Below are 19,343 nucleotides of genomic sequence, written 5' to 3'. Positions count from 1 at the left end.
CTCTGCCCCTCTGTCTTACCCCCTCTCTCTGTCACCTCCTTTCTGTTCCTCTTACTCTTTCCCCCACTGTCTGTCCCCCAAGTCTGTCCCCACTCTCTCTGTCACCCCTCTCTCTGTCCCCACTCTCTGTCCCTCCTCTCTCTGTCCCCGCTCTCTGTCCCTCTCTCTGTCCCGGTCTCTCTCTGTCCTTCTCTCTATTCTCCTCTCCATGTCCCATTCTCTCTATTCTCCTCTCCATGTCCCATTCTCTCTGTTCCCCTCTCTCTGTCCCCCTCTCTATCCCCCCTCTCTGAACCCCTCTCTGTTCGCCTCTCTCTGTTCCCCTCTCTCTATCCCCCTCTGTCTGTCCCACTCTGTGTCCTCCACTCTGCCCCCTCAGTCTGCCCCCCTTCTCTGTCCCCCCCGTCTCTGTCCCCCTCTCTCTCTGTCCCCCCCGTCTCTGTCCGCCCTCTCTCTCTGTCCCCCCGTCATTGTCCCCCCGTCTCTGTCCGCCCTCTCTCTCTGTCCCCCCGTCTCTGTCCCCCCGTCTCTGTCCCCCTCTCTCTCTGACCCCCGTCTCTGTGCCCCCCGTCTCTGCCCCCCCGTCTCTGTCCCCGCCGTCTCTGTCCCCCTCTCTCTCTGCCCCCCCATCTCTGTCCGTCCTCTCTCTCTGTGCCCCCCGTCTCTGTCCCCCCGTCTCTGTCCCCCCCGTCTCTGTCCCCCTCTCACTCTGTCCCCCCGTCTCTGTCCCCCCTCTCTCTGTCCCCCCGTCTCTGTCCCCCCCGTCTCTGTCACCCCCGTCTCTGTCCCCCTCTCTCTCTGTCCCCCTCTCTCTCTGTCCCCCCCGTCTCTGACCCCCCGTCTCTGTCCCCCCCGTCTCTGTCCCCCTCTCTCTGTCCCCCTCTCTCTCGGTCCCCCCCATCTCTGTCCCCCCCGTCTCTGTCCCCCCCGTCTCTGTCCCCCTCTCTCTGTCCCCCCGTCTCTGTCCGCCCTCTCTCTCTGTCCCCCCCGTCTCTGTCCCCCCCGTCTCTGTCCCCCTCTCTCTCTGCCCCCCGTCTCTGTCCGCCCTCTCTCTCTGTCCCCCCCGTCTCTGTCCGCCCTCTCTCTCTGTCCGCTCTCTCTCTCTGTCCGCCCTCTCTCTGTCCCCCCGTCTCTGTCCCCCCCGTCTCTGTCCCCCTCTCTCTCTGTCCCCCTCTCTCTCTGTCCCCCCCGTCTCTGTCCCCCTCTCTCTCTGTCCCCCTCGTCTCTGTCCACCCTCTCTCTCTGTCCCCCCCGTCTCTGTACCCCCCGTCTCTGTCACCCCCGTCTCTGTCCCCCTCTCTCTCTGTCCCCCCCGTCTCTGTCCCCATCTCTCTCTGTCCACCCCGTCTCTGTCCCCCTCTCTCTCTGTCCCCCTCTCTCTCTCTGTACCCCCCCTCTGTCCCCCCCGTCTCTGTCCCCCTCTCTCTCTGTCTCCCCCGTCTCTGTCCCCCCCGTCTCTGTACCCCCCGTCTCTGTCCCACCCGTCTCTGTCCGCCCTCTCTCTCTGTCCGCCCCGTCTCTGTCCCCCCCGTTTCTGTCCCCCTCTCTCTCTGTCCCCCCCGTCTCTGTCCCCCTCTCTCTCTGTCCCCCCCGTCTCTGTCCCCCTCTCTCTCTGTCCCCTTCTCTCTCTATCCCCCTCTCTCTCTGTCCCCCCCGTCTCTGTCCCCCTCTCTCTCTGTCCCCCTCGTCTCTGTCCGCCCTCTCTCTCTGTCCCCCCCGTCTCTGTCCCCCCCGTCTCTGTCACCCCCGTCTCTGTCCCCCTCTCTCTCTGTCCCCCCCGTCTCTGTCCCCATCTCTCTCTGTCCACCCCGTCTCTGTCCCCCTCTCTCTCTGTCCCCCTCTCTCTCTCTGTACCCCCCCTCTGTCCCCCCCGTCTCTGTACCCCTCTCTCTCTGTCTCCCCCGTCTCTGTCACCCCCGTCTCTGTACCCCCCGTCTCTGTCCCACCCGTCTCTGTCCGCCCTCTCTCTCTGTCCGCCCCGTCTCTGTCCCCCCCGTTTCTGTCCCCCTCTCTCTCTGTCCCCCCCGTCTCTGTCCCCCCCGTCTCTGTCCCCCTCTCTCTCTGTCCCCCCCGTCTCTGTCCCCCCCGTCTCTGTCCCCCCGTCTCTGTCCCCCTCTCTCTCTGTACCCCCCGTCTCTGTCCGCCCTCTCTCTCTCTGTCCCCCCCGTCTCTGTCCCTCCGTCTCTGTCCCCCCGTCTCTGTCCCCCTCTCTCTCTGTCCCCCCCGTCTCTGTCCGCCCTCTCTCTCTGTCCCACCCGTCTCTGTCCGCCCTCTCTCTCTGTCCCCCTCTCTCTCTGTCCCCCCCTTCTCTGTCCCCCTCTCTCTCTGTCCCCCTCTCTCTCTGTCCCCCCAGTCTCTGTCCCCCCCGTCTCTGTCCCCCCTCTCTCTCTGTCCCCCCGTCTTTGTCCGCCCTCTCTTTCTGTCCCCCTCTCTCTCTGTCCCCCCGTCTCTGTCCCCCTCTCTCTCTGTCCCCCTCTCTCTCTGTCCCCCCCGTCTCTGTCCGCCCCGTCTCTGTCCGCCCTCTCTCTCTGTCCCCCCCGTCTCTGTCCGCCCTCTCTCTCTGTCCCCTCTCTCTCTGTCCCCCCGGTCTCTGTACCCCCCCGTCTCTGTCCCCCCCGTCTCTGTCCCCCTCTCTCTCTGTCCCCCGTCTCTGTCCGCCCTCTCTCTCTGTCCCCCTCGTCTCTGTCCGCCCTCTCTCTCTGTCCCCCTCTCTCTCTGTCCCACCCGTCTCGGTCCGCCCTCTCTCTCTGTCCCCCCCGTCTCTGTCCCCCCGTCTCTGTCCGCCCCCTCTCTCTGTCCCCCCCGTCTCTGTCCGCCCTCTCTCTCTGTCCGTCCTCTCTCTCTGTCCCCCCCGTCTCTGTCCCCCCCGTCTCTGTTCCCCCGTCTCTGTTCCCCCCTCTCTCTGTCCCCCTCTCTCTCTGTCCCCCTCGCTCTCTGTCCCCCCCGTCTCTGTCCCCCCCGTCTCTGTCCCCCCGTCTCTCTGTCCCCCCCGACTCTGTCACCCCCGTCTCTGTCCCCCCCTCTCTCTGTCCCCCTCTCTCTCTGTCCCCCTCTCTCTCTGTGCCCCCGTCTCTGTCCCCCTCTCTCTCTGTCCCCCCGTCTCTGTCCCCCCGTCTCTGTCCCCCTCTCTCTCTGTCCCCCCCGTCTCTGTCACCCCCGTCTCTGTCCCCCCCGTCTCTTTCCCCCTCTCTCTCTGTCCCCCCGTCTCTGTCCGCCCTCTCTCTCTGTCCGCCCTCTCTCTCTGTCCCCCCGTCTCTGTCCCCTCTCTCTCTGTACCCCCCGTCTCTGTCCCCCCCGTCTCTGTCCCCCTCTCTCTCTGTCCGCCCTCTCTCTCTGTCCCCCCGTCTCTGTCCCCTCTCTCTCTGTCCCCCCCGTCTCTGTCCCCCCCGTCTCTGTCCCCCTCTCTCTCTGTCCGCCCTCTCTCTCTGTCCCCCGTCTCTGTCCCCTCTCTCTCTGTCCCCCGTCTCTGTCCCCCTCTCTCTCTGTCCCCCCGTCTCTGTCCCCCCGTCTCTGTCCCACTCTCTCTGTCCCCCCCGTCTCTGTCCGCCCTCTCTCTCTGTCACCCCCGTCTCTGTCCCCCTCTCTCTGTCCCCCCGTCTCTGTCCCCACCGTCTCTGTCCTCCCTCTCTCTCTGTCCCCCCCGTCTCTATCCCCCTCTCTCTCTGTCCCCCCGTCTCTGTCCCCCTCTCTCTCTGTCCCCCCCGTCTCTGTCCGCCCTCTCTCTCTGTCCCCCCCGTCTCTGTCCCCCCCGTCTCTGTCCCCCCGTCTCTGTCCCCCCGTCTCTGTCCTCCCTGTCTCTGTCCCCCCCGTCTCTGTCCCCCCGTCTCTGTCCGCCCTCTCTCTCTGTCCCCCTCTCTCTCTGTCCCCCCGTCTCTGTCCCCCCGTCTCTGTCCCCCCGCTCTCTCTGTCCCCCCGTCTCTGTCCGCCCTCTCTCTCTGTCCGCCCTCTGCCTCTGTCCCCCCGTCTCTGTCCCCCGTCTCTGTCCGCCCTCTCTCTCTGTCCCCCGTCTCTGTCCGCCCTCTCTCTCTGTCCCCCCCGTCTCTGTCCCCCCTCTCTCTGTCCCCCCGTCTCTGTCCGCCCCGTCTCTGTCCCCCCCGTCTCTGTCCCCCCGTCTCTGTCACCCCGTCTCTGTCCGCCCTCTCTCTCTGTCCCCCCTGTCTCTGTCCCCCTCTCTCTCTGTCCCCACCGTCTCTGTCCCCCTCTCTCTCTGTCCCGCTCTCTCTGTCCCCCCGTCTCTGTCCGCCCTCTCTCTCTGTCCGCCCTCTCCCTCTGTCCCCCACGTCTCTGTCCCCCCGTTTCTGACCCCTCTCTCTCTGTTCCCCCGTCTCTGTCCCCACGTCTCTGTCCGCCCTCTCTCTCTGTCCCCCCCGTCTCTGTCCCCCCCGTCTCTGACACCTCTCTCTCTGTTCCCCCCGTCTCTGTCCCCCCCGTCTCTGTCCGCCCTCTCTCTCTGTCCCCCCGTCTCTGTCCCCCCCGTCTCTGTACCCCCCGTCTCTGTCCCCCCGTCTCTGTCCGCCCTCTCTCTCTGTCCCCCACGTCTCTGTCCCCCTCTCTCTCTGTCCCCCCCGTCTCTGTCCCCCCCGTCTCTGTCCCCCCGTCTCTGTCCCCCCGTCTCTGTCCGCCCTCTCTCTCTGTCCCCCCCGTCTCTGTCCCCCGCTCTCTGTCCCCCCTGTCTCTGTCCGCCCTCTCTCTCTGTCCCCCCCGTCTCTGTCCCCCCCGTCTCTGTCCCCCTCTCTCTCTGTCCCCCCCGTCTCTGTCCCCCTCTCTCTGTCCCCCCTGTCTCTGTCCGCCCTCTCTCTCTGTCGCCCCCCGTCTCTGTCCCCCTCTCTCTCTGTCCCCCCGTCTCTGTCCCCCTCTCTCTGTCCCCCCTGTCTCTGTCCGCCCTCTCTCTCTGTCCCCCCCGTCTCTGTCCCCCCGTCTCTGTCCCCCTCTCTCTCTGTCCCCCCCGTCTCTGTCCCCCTCTCTCTGTCCCCCCGTCTCTGTCCCCCCGTCTCTGTCCCCCTCTCTCTCTGTCCGCCCTCTCTCTCTGCCCCCCGTCTCTGTCCCCCCCGTCTCTGTCCCCCCGTCTCTGTCCGCCCTCTCTCTCTGTCCCCCTCCGTCTCTGTCCGCCCTCTCTCTGTGTCTCCCCCATCTCTCTCCGCCCTCTCTCTCTGTCCCCCCGTCTCTGTCCCCCTCTCTCTGTCCCCCCCGTCTCTGTCCCCCTGTCTCTGTCCGCCCTCTCTCTCTGTCCCCCTCTCTCTCTGTCCCCCCGTCTCTGTCCCCCCCGTCTCTGCCACCCCCGTCTCTGTCCCCCCGTCTCTCTGTCCCCCCCGTCTCTGTCCCCCCCGTCTCTGTCCCCCCGTCTCTCTGTCCCCCCGTCTCTGTCCCCCCCGTCTCTGTCCCCCGTCTCTCTGTCCCCCCCGTCTCTGTCCCCCACGTCTCTGTCCCCCCCGTCTCTGTCACCCCCGTCTCTGTCCCCCTCTCTCTCTGTCCCCCCCGTCTCTGCCCCCTCTCTCTCTGTCCCCCCCGTCTCTGTCCCCCCCGTCTCTGTCCCCACCGTCTCTGTCCCCCCGTCTCTGTCCCCCCCGTCTCTGTCCGCCCTCTCTCTCTGTCCCCCCCGTCTCTGTCCGCCCTCTCTCTCTGTCCCCCCCGTCTCTGTCCCCCTCTCTCTCTGTCCCCCCCGTCACTGTCCCCCCCGTCTCTGTCCCCCCCGTCTCTGTCCGCCCTCTGTCTCTGACCCCCCCGTCTCTGTCCCCCCCGTCTCTGTCCCCTCTCTCTCTGTCCCCCCCGTCTCTGTCCCCCCGTCTCTGTCCCCCTCTGTCTCTGTCCCCCCGTCTCTGTCCGCCCTCTCTCTCTGTCACCCCCGTCTCTGTCCCCCCCGTCTCTGTCCCCCCCGTCTCTGGCCCCCCGTCTCTGTCCCCCCCGTCTGTGTCCCCCTCTCTCTCTGTCCCCCTCTCTCTCTGTCCCCCCCGTCTCTGTCCCCCCCGTCTCTGTCCCCCCGTCTCTGTCCGCCCTCTCTCTCTGTCCCCCCCGTCTCTGTCCCCCTCTCTCTCTGTCCCCCCGTCTCTGTCCCCCTCTCTCTCTGTCCCCCCCGTCTCTGTCCGCCCTCTCTCTCTGACCCCCCCGTCTCTGTCCCCCCCGGTCTCTGTCCCCCCCGTCTCTGTCCCCCCCCGTCTCTGTCCCCCCCGTCTCTGTCCCCCCGTCTCTGTCCGCCCTCTCTCTCTGTCCCCCCGTCTCTGTCCCCCTCTCTCTCTGTCCTCCCCGTCTCTGTCCCCCCGTCTCTGTCCCCCCCGTCTCTGTCCCCCTCTCTCTCTGTCCTCCCGTCTCTGTCCCCCTCTCTCTCTGTCCCCCCCGTCTCTGTCCCCCCCGTCTCTGTCCCCCCCGTCTCTGTCCCCCTCTCTCTCTGTCCCCCCGTCTCTGTCCCTCCCGTCTCTGTCCCCTCCCTCTCTGTCCCCCCCGTCTCTGTCCACCTCTCTCTCTGTCCCCCCGTCTCTGTCCCCCTCTCTCTCTGTCTCCCCGTCTCTGTCCCACCCGTCTCTGTCCCCCTCTCTCTGTCCCCCCCGTCTCTGTCCCCCCCGTCTCTGTCCGCCCTCTCTCTCTGTCCGCCCTCTCTCTCTGTCACCCCCGTCTCTGTCCCCCCGTCTCTGTCCCCCTCTCTCTCTGTCCCCCCCGTCTCTGTCCGCCCTCTCTCTCTGTCGCCCTCTCTCTCTGACCCCCCGTCTCTGTCCCCCCCGTCTCTGTCCCCCTCTCTCTCTGTGTCCCCGTCTCTGTCCCCCTCTCTCTCTGTCCCCCCGTCTCTGTCCCCCTCTCTCTCTGTCCTCCCCGTCTCTGTCCCCCCGTCTCTGTCCCCCTCTCTCTCTGTCCCCCCGTCTCTGTCCCCCCGTCTCTGTCCCCCTCTCTCTCTGTCCCCCCCGTCTCTGTCCCCCTCTCTCTCTGTCCCCCGTCTCTGTCCCCCCCGTCTCTGTCCCCCTCTCTCTCTGTCCCCCGTCTCTGTCCCCCCCGTCTCTGTCCGCCCTCTCTCTCTGTCCGCCCTCTCTCTCTGTCCCCCCCGTCTCTGTCCCCCACGTCTCTGTCCGCCCTCTCTCTCTGTCCCCCTCTCTCTCTGTCCCCCCCGTCTCTGTCCCCCCCCGTCTCTGTCCCCCCCGTCTCTGTCCGCCCTCTCTCTCTGTCCGCCCTCTCCCTCTGCCCCCCGTCTCTGTCCCCCCCGTCTCTGTCCCCCCGTCTCTGTCTCCCTCTCTCTCTGTCCGCCCTCTCCCTCTGTCCCCCCGTCTCTGTCCCCCCGTCTCTGTCCCCCCCGTCTCTGTCCCCCTCTCTCTCTGTCCCCCCCGTCTCTGTCCGCCCTCTCTCTCTGTCCCCCCCGTCTCTGTCCCCTTCTCTGTCTGTCCCCTCTCTCTGTGTCCCCTTCTCTCTCTGTCCCCTCTCTCTGTGTCCCCCCCGTCTCTGTCCGCCCTCTCTCTGTGTCCCCCCCGTCTCTGTCCGCCCTCTCTCTCTGTCCCCCGTCTCTGTCCCCCCCGTCTCTGTCCCCCTCTCTCTGTCCCCCCTGTCTCTGTCCGCCCTCTCTCTCTGTCCCCCCCGTCTCTGTCCCCCCCGTCTCTGTCCCCCCTCTCTCTCTGTCCCCCCCGTCTCTGTCCGCCCTCTCTCTCTGTCCCCCCCGTCTCTGTCCCCCCCGTCTCTGTCCCCCCCGTCTCTGTCTGCCCTCTCTCTCTGTCCGCCCTCTCTCTCTGTCCCCTCTCTCTCTGTCCGCCCTCTCTCTCTGTCCCCCCCGTCTCTGTCCCCCCCGTCTCTGTCCCCACCGTCTCTGTCCGCCCTCTCTCTCTGTCCCCCCCCGTCTCTGTCCCCCCCGTCTCTGTCCCCGTCTCAGTCCCCCTCTCTCTCTGTCCCCCCCGTCTCTGTCCCCCCCGTCTCTGTCCCCCCCGTCTCTGTCCCCCTCTCTCTCTGTCCCCCTCTCTCTGTCCCCCCACGTCTCTGTCCCCCCCGTCTCTGTCCCCCCCGTCTCTGTCCCCCTCTCTCTCTGTCCCCCCTCTCTCTGTCCCCCCCGTCTCTGTCCCCCTCTCTCTCTGCCCCCCCGTCTCTGTCCGCCCTCTCTCTCTGTCCCCCCGTCTCTGTCCGCCCTCTCTCTCCGTCCCCCCCGTCTCTGTCCCCCCCCGTCTGTGTCCCCCTCTCTCTCTGTCCCCCTCTCTCTCTGACCCCCGTCTCTGTCCGCCCTCTCTCTCTGTCCCCCTCTCTCTCTGTCTCCCCCGTCTCTCTCACCCCCGTCTCTGTCCCCCCCGTCTCTGTCCGCCCTCTCTCTCTGTCCCCCCGTCTCTGTCCGCCCTCTCTCTGTCACCCCCGTCTCTGTCCCCCCTCTCTCTGTACCCCCGTCTCTGTCCGCCCTCTCTCTCTGTCCCCCCGTCTCTGTCCGCCCTCTCTCTCTGTCCCCCCCGTCTCTGTCCCCTCTCTCTGTCCCCCCCGTCTCTGTCCCCCTCTCCTCTGTCCCCCCGTCTCTGTCCCCTCTCTCTCTGTCCCCCTCTCTCTCTGTCCCCCCCGTCTCTGTCCGCCCTCTCTCTCTGTCCCCCCCGTCTCTTTCCATCCTCTCTCTCTGGCCCCCCCGTCTCTGTCCCCCTCTGTCTCTGTCCCCCCCGTCTCTGTCCGCCCTCTCTCTCTGTCCCCCCCGTCTCTGTCCGCCCTCTCTCTCTGGCCCCCCCGTCTCTGTCCCCTCTGTCTCTGTCCCCCCCGTCTCTGTCCGCCCTCTCTCTCTGTCCCCCCCGTCTCTGTCCCCCCCGTCTCTGTCCTTCCCCGTCTCTGTCCCCCCTCTCTCTGTCCCCCCTCTCTCTGTCCCCCCTCTCTCTGTCCCCCTTCTCTCTGTCCCCCGCTCTCTCTGTCCCCCATCTCTCTGTCGTCCCTTCTCTCTGTCGTCCCTTCTCTCTGTCGTCCCGTCTCTCTGTCGCCCCTTCTCTCTGTCGTCCCTTCTCTCTGTCGTCCCTTCTCTCTGTCGTCCCGTCTCTCTGTCCCCCTTCTCTCTGTCGTCCCTTCTCTCTGTCGTCCCGTCTCTGTCCCCCTTCTCTCTGTCCCCCTTCTCTCTGTCCCCTTCTCTCTGTCGTCCCGTCTCTCTGTCCCCCTTCTCTCTGTTGTCCCGTCTCTCTGTCCCCTTCTCTCCCTCCCCACCCTCCCTCACCTCTCTTGCACTCTCCATCCCTCTCGTCCTACCCTCCCGCTCCCCCTCTCTCACCCTCACCCTCGCTCGCACTCCCCTCTCTCGCCCTCCCCCTCTCTCACACTCCCCTATCTCACTATCTCCCTCCCTCTCGCCCTCTCCCTCCCTCTTGCCCACCCCTCCCTCCCTCCCCTCTCTCGCCCTCTCCCCTCTCGCTCTCTCCTCTCTCGCCCTCTCCATCCCTCTCGCCTTCACCTCCCTGTCCCCTCACTCGCACTCCCCTCTCTCCCCCTCCCCCTGTCTCGCCATCTCCTCTCTCACCCTCCTCTCTCTCGCCCTCCTCCTCTCTCGCACTCCAGTCTCTCCCCATCCCCCCTCTCTTCCCTCCCCTCTCTCACTCTCCCTACCTCTCGTGCTCCTCTCTCTTGCACTCCCCTCCCTCACTCCCCTGTCTCATCCTCCCCTCTCTCAACCTCTCCCCTCTCTCTCTCCCTCCCCTACCTCCCTCCCCTCTCTCGCCTTCTCCCTCTCCCTTTTCCTCCCCGTCTCTCGCGCTCCCTCCCTCTTCCATCCCCTCTTTCGGCCACTCCCTCACTCTTGACATTCCCTCCCCTCCCTTCGTCCCATCCCTCGTCCTTCCCTATCTCACCCTATCTCTCCCTTGCCCCCTCTCTCTCCCCCCGTTCCTTCACTTTCCCTCCACCATCTCTCACTCTTGACCCCCATTAATCAGTCTCTCTCTCTCTCCCCACCTTCCTCCGTTTCTCTCTGACTGAATCGCTCTCCCTCCTGTCCCTCCCTCCCTCACTCTCTCTGACATACTCTGTCTCCCTGGTCTTTCCCTCTCCCTCTGACCCAGAGACTGGGGATATTTGGGGGTGAGGCTGCATGTGGGGTGTGGGGGTAAGATGTGGGAGGTGAGGAAAATGGGGTAGAGATGGAATTGTGGGAGGGAAACAGCGACGGCATGAGAGAGAGAGGGGGAGAGGGAAAGTGGAGTCAGGTGGAGAAACCGGGTTTGGGGGCGGTGTGTGTGAGAGAGTGGGGGATGAGGGAGAGGGTTGAGAAAGAGAGTGTGTGCTAAAAGAGAGAGAGAGAGAGAGAATTGAGGAGAAAGAGTAGGGGAGAGGTAATGGGGTGGCCAGGCCCAGTGGGGGGAACAGAGGGAGTTAACCCCAGCTCCTGAGCTCAGGCCGCGGTGCCCTCCCCTTCCCTGAGGACCAGGACTTGGGGCTGAGTCTGTCTCTCTCCAGCTCAGCTTCTCCAACACAAAGACACGCAACAACATCGGTCCCTCTGCTGCTCGGCACGCTGTCATCAGCATTTTTATTGGTTACAAATGGAAGTGATGGATACAGTCAGTGGGATGGTGCCTTTTCTCACTGGCCCCTGAGTTGTGAGAAACATTGAAATGTTTCCCTGTAACACCCCTGTGTGATAAGGAGGGAAAAACCATCGCTATCCTCCGTCTGTTACCATAGCGACAGGCTGCTCCATCGCTGAAACACTGAACTGAAATGAGAAAATCCCGGATGGTGTGATTAATGAGGGAATTTGATGGATGGATGGATTTGGGTGAAGGGATATTTCAGCACATTCTTCAGCTGCTGCCTGAACTTAGTCTGGGTCACGGCATAAATCGCGGTGTTTGTGCAGCAACTGAGGAGCTGCAGCATGAAGCCCAATTCCTGCACAAAGAAATGGAGATGCACAGACTTATACCCAATCACCCACATCCGTCTCCATATCGAATACAGCATTAACGTTGACCATAACAGGATGAAATTGGCCGAGATCACAAACAGTAAAATGATGGATTTTTTTCGGTTTCTCATTTCAGTGTCAGACTGAGAGTCCCCATTGGTGTGAGCGCGGAGTCTCCTGCGGGCTCTGCTGGTCACTAAAATGTGTCTGACGGTGAGAACATTGAGCAGCAGAATCAGGAGAAATGTGACACCCGGGGTTAGAATGTGGTGGAGGAGCTCGATTGTGACCCAGACACTGGAGACTCCAACAGCGACTGTTACATCACAAAACCAGGGGAGGTTCCCCAGCAAATACCGAGCCGTGAGCATAAAATACCAGGAAATGTTCTTTAAACAGCTCAGCACAGTCACTGCTCCCAGAACCACAGCCGCCGTTTTCTCACTGCAATATTTACTTTTCAGCTTCTGGCAACAAATGGCCACAAACCGATCAAAGGTGAAAGTGACGGTGAACCAGACAGAGCAGTCAGTGGCTGCATAAAGCAGGACGGCGTGGATATTGCACACGGGGACGGAGTACCTCAGGAAATAAAACTGTTCCTGATAAACAATGGGAATGTGTCTCAGGATCAGGTCGAGGATAATGACCAGGAGATCCGCCGCTGCCATGGCCCCCAGGTAACGTCTGACACATGGAGACAATCCACAATCTTTATAAAGCAGGACGTAGATGGTCACTACGTTAACTGTGAGGAAGGAAAACAAACCCATTATCCATCAGCCTGGAGGCAAAGGGACCCGTTTGATCGGGGACCCAGTGAGATTTTCAAATGTGTCCCTGTATTCAGGGATTTATTAAAATAATTGGAGCTGGAATAACAAATGGGAAGGTCAGAATTACTGAAAAAATGTGACACAAACCACAAGAAACCCTCCCTCCCCAAACACACCGAGACACATCCATAAGGACAGATGGTTTCTAGAACATTCCCACAAACTCGATCACTCGAGAGCAGACACAGGTCACTCCTTCCCAGTTCCTAATACAGAGGGTGGGAACGTTGTTGTCCTGAAGGATTCTGTCCCAGTTTCCTGAAAACAAACAGTGTTTGGGAATTTCTGTATTTTGGTCTAAATTGTGGTCGATCCTGTGTCGTGGAGAAATTTAAACGCAGGGAAAACGTATTCCCCCCTTTAACTGCCCGAGGGGCCTTCGGAATAGTGTCTCCTTCTCCCTGGAACGGGATCTCTTCCCTCGGGATCTTATCGTTTGTTCAATTCACTGACGTCCGGCCGTTCACAAACAAACAACGTCAGGGACAGAACGTTCCGGGGAATGTCAGTTATAGAATGTCGGGGACAGAACGTTCCGGGGAATGTCAGTTATAGAATGTCGGGGTCAGAACGTTCCGGGGAATGTCAGTTATAGAATGTCGGGGACAGAACGTTCCGGGGAATGCCAGTTATAGAATGTCAGGGACAGAACGTTCCGGGGAATGCCAGTTATAGAATGTCGGGGACAGAACGTTCCGGGGAATGTCAGTTATAGAATGTCGGGGACAGAACATTCCGGGGAATGTCAGTTATAGAATGTCAGGGACAGAACGTTCCGGAGAACCCCTTGACCTGTCCATCACCTTTCCCCCCCCACCCCCATCCACCCCACCAACATGATGTACTGTGCACAGGCTACATACCTGTCCCGCACGGGGAGCTGTGCAGACCACATCATTGTATTGTCCATAAACCTCAGCCAGACAGTTTGACCAGCACAGAGACCTGTGCAGTGATCACCCGTGAATTCATCTGTAAACCAGGAGTAGTTACCCTCCCAGCATGTAGGGCTGTGTACCCCACCCCAGTGCATTGATCTGTAACCCAGGAGCAGTTACCCTCCCAGCATGTAGGACTGTGTACATCCCTCTTCCTAACCACCCCCCCCACCCCACCCCCGTGCATTGCTCAGTAACACTGTGTTAGATCCCTGCCCAGTGTGGGGAAACTTGCAGCCTGTGCTGGAAGTGAAAGACGTACAGCTCCCACCCATTTCCAGATCCATCTCTATATTGCGCCATGACAAGGCGGTGCTGTGGGTGTGAACATCACTGACATAGAGAGACAGAGATGGAGGGGGAATCAGTTTAAATATCACCACATGGGAGGGGTTTGGGTATAGACAGTGGGGGGGGGGGGGGAAGATGGAGACGCAGTGACATGGACGGATGTGTTCCCAGGTTTCAGAATGCTGAAACGTAGACACTTCGATAGCATCCGGTAACATGAGCCAGTCTTCCCAGGAAAAAGGGAGGTTGGTGTGAGGTGAAATGATGGAGAGTTTTGGATGAGCATTTGTAAATGGGAGTAGTTACAACAGACTCTCTGACTCACTGGGCTGACTCTAACAATAATTTGCCTCAGTGCCATTCTCATTGAGTGTGACAGAGAGATTATCTGTACGAGGCCAAGCTAGATTCCTGGTGCTCTCTTATCAAACTGAAACTCATTGACTACCCCCACACCCCGCCCCCACCCCCACCCCATGGTGTCCCTCTCATTCAATACCAGCCCGATTCTCCCACCCATCATGGCTGGAGGGACTCACGGTCGCCCGGGTGCCCCTGGATATTCCGTGACCCCTGGGACTGGTGCCATCTTTGAAAGGCCAATGGGCACACAGTTGAGCTTTCTCAGCTTGGAGCTGCCCTGCACACTTTACCCTAAGCATGGCAGATAAGGGGCAATTACACCACGGTTTGTCGACAGGGGCACGGAGGTCCTGGTGGATGGGCTAGTACAGAGGGGGACCATTCTCTTCCAGGAGGGAGCCACACCACCAGACCCACCAAGAATGGTCTGTGCTCCCCACCCAGCTCAGTGCTGTATCTGCGGTCTGAAGAAATGTCCAGCAAAACAGGACATGCATCAATAACCTTCCCCGTTCTGTCAGGATAAGGGTCACTGTATTCTCTCTGCTCCCTCACACTCACGGTATATCTGTTATAGCACCGACCCCCGAATAAGGCTAATGCTCCAACACTGTCACTGTCGCATGCAGCACGTTCTCTCTCTCTCTGTCTCTGTCTGTCTCTCTCTCTCTCTGCCACCCCGTCCACTTTATCCCCCACATCAATTATACTGCATGGATACAACACTGTCTACAGACTCCCTCTGAAAACCTCACGATTAGCCATTATCCTCACCTACACCAGCACTAACAGCAGGGCCACCCACCCCCACCATCCCTCCTTCCCTTTCTCCCATTCCAGGAGAAACAGCCTCGAATAGGACAGAAAGGGCCAAGCCGGGTGGTGGAGAGCCCGATATCCGTTCCTTCACTCCCCTCCCCCCGCCATGGGGGAAGGACGGGGACGCCTCGTGTGGAGATTCTGAAACATCCACGTTCCACCGACCGAGTAAGGAGAAATGTTCAGTGAAGGGCAATTCTCACTTTAAACCCCCTGGCAGCTCCGTTTCCCCCCGGCACAACTTAGAAGCCGTGGCCCTGATGCCATCTCCCTTCTGTGTCGAGCTGGTACAAATGGAATCCCCAGGGTCTCGGGGGGTAGGAGGGTGGGCTCACAACACATCGTCACCACCACCTCCCAGGAAGGGAGCACCGAGACTCCCTCCTACACCTCCCCCTATAAACAGCTCAGATACTGAAACTAATCTGTGAGAGTTACTGCTCTCCCCACTTGTCCTGACATCTTCAACAATCTGTGCTCATTTACACGCAGCGCTCTCTGTTCCTGCAGCCCCTTTATAACGGCACAGCCTGTTTTAAACTGTCTTTATCTTTCATACCAAAGTGCATCACCTCACACTGCTCTGCATTGATCCCCGTCTACCAGCGTGTCACTGTCCTGTTAGAGTTCCACACTGTCCTCCAAAGACTTTACAATTCTTGCAGGTTTGGTACCATTTACAAACATTGAGATTGTCATAGTGTCACAGTTCCCATGAAACAACTGAAATCCTGCCCCACACACAGGAGTGTGAGCAAGTGAAATACTGATATATTCCCAAGGACAGAATCGAATAATGACATACTGTCAATGGAATAACAAAAGTCCTGACATATACGAGACAGAGTAGATGAAATATTGACAAACCACAGAGCAAGAGAAATCCGGATAGGTTCCACTTATCGATATTCATCAGAGTGTAATGGGATGAAGGTGAAAGTGTGTACTGTACCTTTAAGCGAGGGTGAATGCTGCTCTGAACTGAGAGCTTACAAGTCCCTGTGATATGAGAGGATGGCAGACCCAGAAACAGTATATTGCTGTCGAGCTGGGTCGGGTTATAAGCAGTTAAGAGATAGAGGGTCTCTTTCAGTTCACTTTCAGTGTTAAAAACTACACTGTTGTTTTTATTTAAACAGTGGAATTTGGGAGTTCTCTGTCACTCATATTTCAACAGTTTATGAGGCGAATTGAGCATTTATTTATGTTTAGTTTAAATTACCAGAAGAGCTCAATGTTGTGTCCTAACAATTGCTGTGTGTGTATCTGTGTGTCTCTGTGTGGGGCAGGTCTGGCAGTCTCTGTGGTGCAAAAGATGAGGTCTGCAGATGCTGGAGATCACAGCTGCAAATGTGTTGCTGGTCAAAGCACAGCAGGTTAGGCAGCATCTCAGGAATAGAGAATTCGACGTTTCGAGCATAAGCCCTTCATCAGGAATAAGAGAGAGAGAGCCAAGCCGGCTGAGATAAAAGGTAGGGAGGAGGGACTAGGGGGAGGGGCGATGGAGGTGGGATAGGTGGAAGGAGGTCAAGGTGAGGGTGATAGGCCGGAGTGGGGTGGGGGCGGAGAGGTCAGGAAGAGGATTGCAGGTTAGGAGGGCGGTCCCTCCTAACCTGCAATCCTCTTCCTGACCTCTCCGCCCCCACCCCACTCCGGCCTATCACCCTCACCTTGACCTCCTTCCACCTATCCCACCTCCATCGCCCCTCCCCCTAGTCCCTCCTCCCTACCTTTTATCTCAGCCGGCTTGGCTCTCTCTCTCTTATTCCTGATGAAGGGCTTATGCTCGAAACGTCGAATTCTCTATTCCTGAGATGCTGCCTAACCTGCTGTGCTTTGACCAGCAACACTTTTGCAGTCTTTGTGGTGCTGAAAGTGATGCAATGCCTCCCTCTGCTGGCCTCCCCACGCCACTGCACAGGCATTGGTAGAGGGTGAAAACCAACAGGGAATCATTCAGAGAGAGGGAGGGAGAGGGCAGCTGCTCACAGCACCATCCAAACTGATGTCTTATCCATGTACTGATCTAAATGTCCTTTAAACATTGTAACTGTACCTGTTTTCACGACATGCTCTGCAAGTTCATTCCACACACAAGCCAACTTCTGTCTAACCTTTCCTGACTTTTGTAAATCTTTTTTCCTCGCACGTTAAAATATCCCTCCATTTTGAATCCCTAACTCTAGGGAAAAGACATCAGCCCTACAGCTTATCTGTACCCCTCATCACTTTATAAACCTCTGCAAAATTACCCCTCCATCTCACACTCTCCAGTGAAAAATGTCCCAACCTATTCAGCCTCTCCTTATAGCTCAATCCCTCCATTTCCAGCAACATCCAGGTTAAACTCTTCTGAACCCTCTCCAGCTTAATAATATCAAGGTCAATAATATCAAAGTGAATAGTCAATGTATTTTATAAGTGTGGTGGACACCAAATCTAGAGGACAAAGTTGTAAGAGGGGAAACATTTAAAAGTGACCTAAGGGCAGCTCTTTCACCCAGAGGCTGGTGTGCCTGTAGAATGAGTGGGCAGGATGACCAGACTGGACACAGTATTCCGGTAGAGGTCTCACCAATGTCCTGTACAACCTCAACATGACGTCCTAATTCCGATACTCAAAGGTCTGACCATTGAAGACAATTGTGTTAAACACCTTCTTAACCACATTATCTATATGAGATGCAACTTTTAAAGAACTATACCTGATGGCCGAGGTCTCTGTTCTACAACACTGCCAAAGGCCCTACGTTTAATTGTATAAGTCCTGCTCTTGTTGGATTTACCAAATCCAATACCTCGCATTAATCCAAACTTAAATCCATCTGCCACGCCTCGGCCAGTGAGTGATATTGCCACGTTCTCACCTTCCCCGTTTAATTTTAAAATGCCCACCCCTCCCCAGGAGGCCTGCACACTCCGGCCTTGATTTTCACAAAGACTCTGAGCTTGGTTTGCCTTGTGTGGTTAGGGGGAAGGAGGGACGGATTGCAGACACAGTCAGTGGGGAGGAGAGGCTGGACAATAATCAGCGGCCTGGTATCATTTCATGGTTTTAGGCAGAGGGCAGACACACGTGAGAGTTGGGTTATACCGGTCGGTGTTTTGGGACCAGAAATTATGCCCTTTCTCCGTGTCTGCTGTTCAGTAATAACTATCTATTTTTGAGAGCCTTCACTGGGCAGAGTATGTCTGCAGGATTCCTTTCCCTAATATTGCAGACTACAGATAATAGCGATTAAAGATGTTCATAGTAATTTCGATCTTGCACTTGTTTAACAAAACAAAATGTTTTGTGTAGTTCAGTAATGGTAACCTGATTATAATAAATCCACACTGAGCTGAATGCTGCCCCTTAAAATGTGACCCAAAATCTGGGTATAGTAGTGTAGTGGGTAGTGTCCCTGCCCCTGAGTCATGGCTCTGGGTTTGATTCCAATTCCTGACATTGTTTGGTAGTGTTCCTATCTCTGGACCAGAAGGTGTGGATTCATGTCCTGCCTGTTGCAGAGGTATGTCACAGCATGTCATAACAGGCTGATGAACAAACACACAGGAGAATAATGTTACAGCTTTATGGGTATTGCCGAGTGGTGCTCGTGTCCCTACCTCCGGGCACAAAGGTCTAGGTGTAAATCCCACAGAAGTGTCTCTTAATATATCTGAACAAACTGATTAAACTGGTTTTAGAATTGTGACTTGATGGAGAAAGAACAGGTGTGGGTGTTGAATGTCAGCATTTCGGCCCTGGATTATTGAAAGTACAGCCATTCGTGTTGATTGAAGTCACATTTCGCAGCAGTAAAGGTTTATAAAATCAGAACGATCATGGATAGGGTATGTAGTCAAGGTTTTTCCCCAGGTTAGGGACTCCAAAACTAGGGGACATTGGTGGAAAGTGAGAGGGGAAAGGTTTTGAAGAGGCCTAAGGGACACCTTTTCACACAGAGGGTGGTGTGCGTATGGAATGAGCTGCCAGAGGAAGTGGTGGAGGCTGTTACAACTACATCATGTAAAAAGCATCTGGATACTGACAGACCTGCTGAGCTTTTCCAGCAATTTCTGTATTTGTTAAAACAAAACATTCATTTTAACACAGGTATCTATGTTAGCTGTTTGGATACAGAATTGGCTGGCCAACAGAAGTCAGCGAGTGGTAGTGGAAGGAAAATATTCTGCCTGGAAGTCAGTGGTGAGTGGTGTTCCACAGGGCTCTGTCCTTGGGCCTCTACTGTTTGTAATTTTATTTAATGATTTGAATGAGGGGATTGAAGCAAGTTTACAGATGACACGAAGGTTGGAGGTGTTATTGACAGTGTAGAGGGCTGTTGTAGGCTGCAGCGGGACATTGACAGGATGCAGAGATGGGCTGAGAGGTGGCAGATGGAGTTCTACCTGGATAAATGCGAGGTGATGCATTTTGGAAGGTCGAATTTGAAAGCTGAGTACAGGATTAAGAATAGGATTCTTGGCAGTGTGAAGGAACAGAGAGATCTTGGTGTGCAGGTACATACATCTCTTAAAATGGCCACCCAAGTGGACAAGGTTGTTAAGAAAGCACATGGTGTTTTGGCTTTCATTAACAGTGGGATTGAGTTTAAGAGTCGTGAGATCTTGCTGCAGCTCTATGAAACATTGGTTCGAATGCACTTGGAATACTGCGTCCATTTCTGGTCAGCCGATTGTAGGGAAGATGTGGATGCTTTGGAGAGGGTTCAGAGGAGGTTTACCAGGATGCTGCCTGGACTGGAGGGCTTCTCTTCTGAGGAGAGGTTGACAGAGCTCGGACTTCTTTCATTGCAGAAAAGGAGGAGGAGAGGGGACCTAACTGAGGTATTCAAGATTGAGAGGCATAGATAGTGTTGATAGCCAGAGACTATTTCCCAGGACAGAAATGGCTAACACAAGGGTTCATAGTTTTAAGCTGGATGGAGGAAAGTATAGAGGGGATGTCAGAGGCGGGTTCTTTACCCAGAGAGTTGTGAGATCATGGAATGCGTTGCCAGCAGCATTTGTGGAAGCAGGGTCATTGGGGACATTTCAGAGACTGCTAGACATGCATATGGGCACAGAAATGTGAGGGTGCATACATGAGGATCAATGGTAGGCACAACATGGTGGGCTGAAGGGCCTGTTCTGTGCTGGACTGTTCTATATTCCATGTTCTATGTATTCTGAATACATTAAACATTTTATTTTTTTTAATGAGGCAGGGACATATAAACATATCTTCAAATCGACCGAGACCATTTTCTTCTCAGGGTATGGCTCTGTGGATGA

The 19,343-nt window shown here is 57.8% G+C and overlaps 1 long non-coding RNA gene across 3 annotated transcripts in view; it reads left to right on the top strand.

Moving 5' to 3' along the window:
* The window catches only part of LOC132813955 (uncharacterized), an 84,980-nt gene that overhangs the window by 17,548 nt on the left and 48,089 nt on the right, over positions 1-19,343 (top strand). For 2 of the 3 annotated variants that reach the window (XR_009644237.1, XR_009644236.1), the window contains exon 3: positions 11,281-11,496. This is a non-coding gene — a long non-coding RNA (uncharacterized LOC132813955). Of the gene's footprint in view, positions 1-11,280; positions 11,497-18,162; positions 18,181-19,343 lie in introns of those variants that run through there. The other variant, XR_009644238.1, reaches the window with a different exon arrangement.

The sequence above is a fragment of the Hemiscyllium ocellatum genome, unplaced genomic scaffold, assembly GCF_020745735.1.
Source record: "Hemiscyllium ocellatum isolate sHemOce1 unplaced genomic scaffold, sHemOce1.pat.X.cur. scaffold_565_pat_ctg1, whole genome shotgun sequence".
Classification (NCBI taxonomy): domain Eukaryota; kingdom Metazoa; phylum Chordata; class Chondrichthyes; order Orectolobiformes; family Hemiscylliidae; genus Hemiscyllium; species Hemiscyllium ocellatum.
The sequence above is the reverse complement of the archived record's forward strand: the minus strand, read 5'-3'. Positions and strand labels throughout refer to the sequence as shown.